This window comes from Humulus lupulus, chromosome 4 (genome assembly GCF_963169125.1).
Source record: "Humulus lupulus chromosome 4, drHumLupu1.1, whole genome shotgun sequence".
Classification (NCBI taxonomy): Eukaryota; Viridiplantae; Streptophyta; class Magnoliopsida; order Rosales; family Cannabaceae; genus Humulus; species Humulus lupulus.
In genome coordinates, this window is record NC_084796.1 from 39679956 (window position 1) to 39686566 (window position 6611).

The 6611-nt window shown below is 35.4% G+C and overlaps 1 non-coding gene across 1 annotated transcript; it reads left to right on the top strand.

Moving 5' to 3' along the window:
• Positions 1-2112: 2112 nt before the first annotated feature.
• On the top strand, positions 2113-2219 carry LOC133833477 (small nucleolar RNA R71). The gene has a single exon (XR_009892854.1). It is a non-coding gene; the product is annotated as a small nucleolar RNA R71 (small nucleolar RNA).
• Positions 2220-6611: the final 4392 nt, after the last annotated feature.

Genomic DNA, 6611 nt, shown 5'->3' on the forward strand with positions numbered 1-6611 from the left:
TCTCTAACTACTTCTTTCATATTTGGATTTAACCTTCTTTGACATTCCCGAGAGGTTTTAGCATTCTCTTCTAGATGGATTCTATGCATACATATGGATGGGCTAATTCCTTTAATGTCTCCAATGGTCCAACCTATGGCTTCTTTATGTTTTCTAAGGACATCTAATAATTTATCTTCTTGTTCTTTATCTAAAGCGGATGCTATGATAACAGGTAAAGTTTCAAATTCTCCTAGAAAAGCATATTTTAAATTTTCTGGTAAAGGTTTAAGGTCTAACTTTGGAGACTCAGAAATTGATTGAACATGATCTAAGGGTGAAAAAGGTTCAACTTTGGTTTCATTTAAGGGTATAGGCTCTACCAAAGAATTCACATAATCATTAGAGTCATCAACATGCAAGTTCATACCAAAGTATTTTTCACAAAAGTCAAGTAAGCCATTTCCATCATCTTCACATATACTATCTATCATGTTAACTTCATGTACTTCCTCACACTCAACAGATTTAACAACATTAAATACATTCAATTCAACAGTCATATTTCCAAAAGATAATTTCAAAACCCCATTACGACAATTTATGATTGCATTGGATGTAGCTAAGAATGGTCTACCTAAAATGATAGGAATTTGAGCATGCATATTTTCCACAGGTTGAGTATCAAGAACAATGAAGTCAACAAGAAAATAAAATTTATCAACTTTTATCAAAACATCCTCTATAATGCCTCTAGGAATTTTCACAGAACGATCGGCTAATTGAAGAGCTATAGAGGTAGGTTTTAGCTCACCAAGACCAAGTTGCTTATAAACAAAATAAGGCAATAAATTCACACTAGCACCCAAATCAAGTAAATCTTTGTTAATAAAATGATCACCAATAATGCATGAAATTGTGGGGCACCCAGGATCTTTATATTTAATAAGACTCTTATATTGAATAATGGAACTAGCTTGTTCAGTTAAAAACGCCTTTTTAGGAACATTAGTGTTTCTTTTAACAGTACAAAGAACCTTTAAAAATTTAGAGTAGGCAGGAATTTGTTTAATGGCATCTAAGAAAGGGATATTGATACTAACTTGTTTAAAAACTTCTAAGATGTCATTATATTGGCCGCATTTTTTAATTGGAAGTAATCTTTGTGGGAATGGAGCTTTTGGAATGAAAGGATGGATTAGAGTTTCCTTGTTTGAAAAGTCATTGGCATTAGAATTAGAAGGCTGACTCTTTCCTTTTTCTTTTTCATTTTCAACCTCGGGTATGTAATCGGGTTTGACAATGTTCTTTCCGGACCTAAGAGTTGAAATTGATTTGACTTCTCCATTATGACTAGACTTTCCTATCTCATATTGACTTTTTGGATTAGGGATAGGTTGACTAGGGAATGTTCCTTTTTCTCTATCAGCTAAAGCAGTGGCGAGTTGTCCTACTTGTGTCTCGAGTTTGGTAATTGATTGAGATTGATTTTGTAGGATTTGTCGAGTGGATTGCATAAATTGTTGTAAGGTATCTTCTAAGGAAGGTTTCCTTTGTTGCGGATATGGTTGATTTTGTGGGGCATGAGCTTGGTTTTGTGTGTTGTATTGGTGCCCTTGATTCATTTGGGGTTGGTTTTGTCTCCATGAAAAGTTTGGATGGTTTCTCCAATTTGGATTGTAGGTGGATGAAAATGGGCTATCATTTGGTTTCCCATAAGAATGAAGAGCATTGGCCTCCTCAGAAAAGGCTTCTTGGTAGGAAGGACATGATTGGGCATTATGGCAAGGACTAGAACATATAGAACAAATATCTTTTCTTGGTTGTATTGGAGAGTTTTTAGTTTGGATTATGGCTAAAGCTTCTACTTTTCTCGCTAATTTGCCTAAGGATGTTCTTAAGTCTAATTATTCTTTTACTTCATACCTTCCTCCTCTTTTTGGTGAATTAGTTGACCTAGACCTAGGATCAAAATAATTCCATTGTTGTGAATTGACAGATAAATCTTCAAGGGCGTCCCATGCCTCTTGTCCTTGAAATTTTAAAAAATTTCCAGTATGCATAGATTGAATCATTTGACGATTAGAGGGAGTCAAACCATCATAAAAATATTTTACAAGTATCCATTTTTCAAAACCATGATGAGGAAATTTTAATAATAAATCTTTAAATCTTTCCCAACATTCATAAAACTCTTCATTATCTTTTTGAAAAAACTCGGAGATTTCTCTCCTTAGACTATCAGTTTTAGACATAGGAAAAAATTTCAGCAAGAATTTATTATAAAGTTGATCCCATGTAGTTATAGACCCTGTTGGCAGGGAATTTAACCAAGCTTTTGATTTTTCTTTTAATGAAAAAGGAAACAATCTTAGTTTGACCGACTCATCAGAAAATTTTTGAAATTTAAATGTTGAGCAAATTTATAAGAAATCTTTGACATGCATGTAAGGATCCTCTCTATCTAACCCATAAAAAGATGGCAACAATTGAATGATTGTTGGTTTAAGCTCAAAATGAGTAGCAGAAGTTGTAGGTAAAACAATGCATGAAGGAGCATTAGATGAAATAGGTGCAAAATATTCAAGCAAAGTTTTTTCAGGCACAACATTTTCATCAATAGGATTAGCAATAGGTTCCATGATGCTCAAATTTTTACTAACACTTTCAATTTCAAACAAAGATAAACGTCTTTTTACTAATCGCTTTTTAGAGTTACGTTCCCAATGATGCATACGATTTTCACAAACAAGGCAACAAGGATAATCTCAAACAAGCAATTTTCTGATGTGGAAGATCAGTTAAAACCGCAACCACAGAGCATACTTAGAATTTTTAGAGATTTCACAACAATATAATTCTTATGGTTTACTTGTCCCCAGGCCTATTTGATTCCACTTACTCGCGCACTACTAACAACTCCCTGAGGTTAATTAGTAGAGGCGGATTGGGAATTTTGTTCAAATTTCATTTAAGCAAAAATTGCTTATGGTGAAAGGACAAGATTTAGGTTTTTCTTTTTTTTTTCAAGTATTTTTCACAATTATAGAATAATATGATAAAAGGTAAAGAAAAATAAGGCAAAATTAAATAAGACTAAAATTTAGGCAAGAGTAGGGAGGCATAACATGCCATCAACCATAACAAAATTAAGGTAAAAATTAGGAGGCACAAGTGCCATTAACTAAAACATAAAATAAAAGACTAGGAGGCAAAATTGCCATCAACTAGTAACTTGCGGAAATTAAATAAAATAAAAATTACAACAAGATAAATAAAGAAAATTACAACAAATGTTAGGAGGCACAAGTGCCGTCAACTAACAAAGAAATACAAGAAATTAAAAATTACAACAAACTTAGGAGGCACAAGTGCCATCGACTAAAAAAATTAAAAAGATAGATAGGAGGCACAAGTGCCGTCAACTAAAAAAAAAGGACAATAATTATAAATATATAAGTAAGTTTTTTTTTTTTATGGGTGGTAGAACTGTCCTAAATTTTCTTTTTATCTTTTTTTTTAGATTTTATGGATATATATATTTTTTTAGTTTTTTTTAAAGTGCAAAAAAATTAAAATTGCTAGTAGAAGAATTCACTAACCTTGAGATAAATTTCGTTTCTTTTCTCTTGCAACTCCCCGGCAACGGCGCCAAAAACTTGATGGATCCAAAACGGGTATGTTTAAAAATTTATAAATCACAAGCGCACGAATCGTTCATATAGAATAGTGATCGTGTAAGCAAGGATGTCGAACCCAAAGGAGTTGTCTAAAATCGAAAAGAGAAAACTATTTTAAATCAAAAGTAATAAATTCTAACCTAGCTCCAAAGATTGATGAGTTTTAATATTATGAACATAAAATAAAAGATTGAAAAATATCGCTATTTAAGAGAATAAAAATAAAGCAATAATGATTTGGAAATAAGTGTTAAAAGAAAAGATTATTAAGATACTAGAATCCACAAAATGTAAGTTTAATAATATTTATTAGTATATTGATTCCCAAGTTTTAGTGATAGTTAAAATAATTCAAACTATCATTTTCCAAATAGATTTATAATTTTAAGCACAAATTACTTCTAAAAAGATAGGATTTTTCTTCACTTTTCAAAATTATAATTTCAAAGCATTTAGTGTAAATCAATCTCATGAAATAACAAATAAATCAATGAACATTATTTAAAAGGTAAAACATAATATTTTTGTTCTAAGCATGGATGTGTACAATTTAATGACACATCTTACACAAAGAATATTATGTTTTTGCAAAATGAAGAACAAAGTGCATATTATCTAACAATCCAAAATATGAGATATTAAAGATGAAAGACATATATGAAGAAGAAAAATCCATAAACTTGTTGCATTACAAGGGAAATCAACATACACATAAATATTACCTAGTTACAAGTTGCTTCATCATGATCTTAATAATCTTATGAAAAAGATTAGAAGCACATAACTAGAGTAGAAATTACAAAATAAATGACATACATACTTGCAAAATGCTCTTGAAAAACCCAAAATGGAAGAGAGGATGGTAGAGAGAAAATGGGAGATAAGAAGATAGTAACAAAAAATTAAGCACCCCAAAATGGTCTTGAAATTCTATATTTATAGCCAAAGTGAGATTATTAAAATAATCAATTTAAATTAATTAAATTGATTAGATTAATTAAATAAAATAAATATGGTATGTAGAGGTAAATTATAGGGTGTAATGATGATGTTGTGGTGAAAATGTGTAGACAAAAGGGTAAAAAGTTGGCATTTTAGACATAGGGGACATTGTGGGCTCAAGATGATTATATGCGGCTGGACAGGCGGCTGCCGTGCAATTGGGCAAAGGAAGAAAGCAGGTGGAGCTGGCTGAACAATGCTGGGCCGAATGGATTGGGCCTTGAAATGCTGAAGGTTCGGTTGGCATTTGGGGACAGCTTGTTGAAGGAAATGGGTAGGCTGAGATGTGTTTTGGTGCTTCGGTTGGGGCATGTGAAGGCTGAATGGAGAGAAAGTTTTGGACAGGTGGCGGCTGGATGGATCATGTTGATGCAGCTGAGAGAAGAAGAGGCACGGCTGGGTGGGTGCCAGGCGCTGGGAGAAGTGGGGCTGCTGGAAATGGCCAGGTGGCTGGGTGCAAGGCATTGGGCCTGGGCCACGGCTGTTGGGCCGGCTGGGGAGGTGTAACGACCCAAATTCAGTGTTAAGGCTTAAGGGCCTGGAGTAGTGTGCCTGGAGGGCATGATGGGATTTTGTGTGTGACTTTATTAAGTTTAATGCATCATTATGATTTATTGCACGTTATATGACTATTTGATTATTTGAGATGCATGACTATGTGAATCAGTATGCATGTAGAACTGATTGTCTTAAAATGAGCATGATTGTAACTTGGCCATGTTAGGGCATAACTGTGATAATTATACTATGTGAATTGTGCCATGTGAGTGTGATGTTTTATCAGGATGCACGCATCGAGACGGTCCTAGAGAGCCAGTTAGTCTAAAAGTCACAACGGGATGTTGTACCCGGCTCGGGAGGAGCCCAGGGGTACTTCGGGAATCTTATAAGTTGAGTTTAGAAAGAGTGATTAGTTATTGGTATTTTGGTAACCATTTGTAACTGCTGTGAGTAACAAGTTTTAAGATAGGAAGTGGTAGAATTGAAATGAAAGTGTTAAGACTTAAGTACCCTTGAAGGTTTAGCTTAGAAGGATTAGTAAGAAGGGGTAATTTGGTCTTTTGGCAAGGCAAATGGACTTTATGCAGCTGGGATTTAGGGGGTACGGTTTGGGCATTTGGGTCACTTGTGGCTTTGATAGATTAGAAGAGAAGGAAAAGAAGAGGAGAGAAAGGCTAGGGCAAAGAAGAAGAAAGAAGAAGAGGTGTAGAAGGGGCTGAAGTGGGAAGCTTAGAAGGAGATCAAGGGAACTTTAGGGTGGACTCTACTCTTGAGGTAAGGATCTTATGCTTATTTAAGTTTGTTTTCTGTGTTGGTTGAGGAATTTAATGCTTGAGTTAAGATTTTCATGGGTTTTGGTTTGGGTTGTTGATTTTGAAATCAAAGGAGTGGATCTTGTGTGTATTGATGTTTTGGATTTGATTCTAGTGTTTATGGGGTGTTAGATTGTTCATATGAGGTTTGGATTGGAGTTTTGGGGTTTAGGTGTTGGTTTGGGATGATTTGGAGAGGTTAAAGCTCGGGGAAAATTGCAGGAAAAACCCAGAATTCTGGGTCTGCGAAGGTGTGCCGCGGCAGGGTTTTTGTGTGCCGCGGCAAGGGGACTTCTGTCTGATGGGTGCCGCGGCACAAGGATGTGGTGCCGCGGCACAAGGCATTTTTCAGGGTAGCTCTTTTTGGCAATTTTAGGTCTTAGCTCCGGGGGTTCGTGGGATGCCTCCGGGGTGTTGTTTTAAGGTTTTAGAGGTCCCGAGAGTGCGGGATTGGTCCCGGGAAGTGGTGTTGGGTTTGGTTAGTATTAAAAGTGTTTTATGTGTGTTGTGACTAGGATTTCGGAGAGGCTCGTGCTAGAGGACCGTGCTCGTGATCGTGGTGCATCGGAAAGCACGGATTACAGGTAAGAAAACCGTAACACCCGAGTTTAGGGCATGGCCCCACTGTGTGATGGTT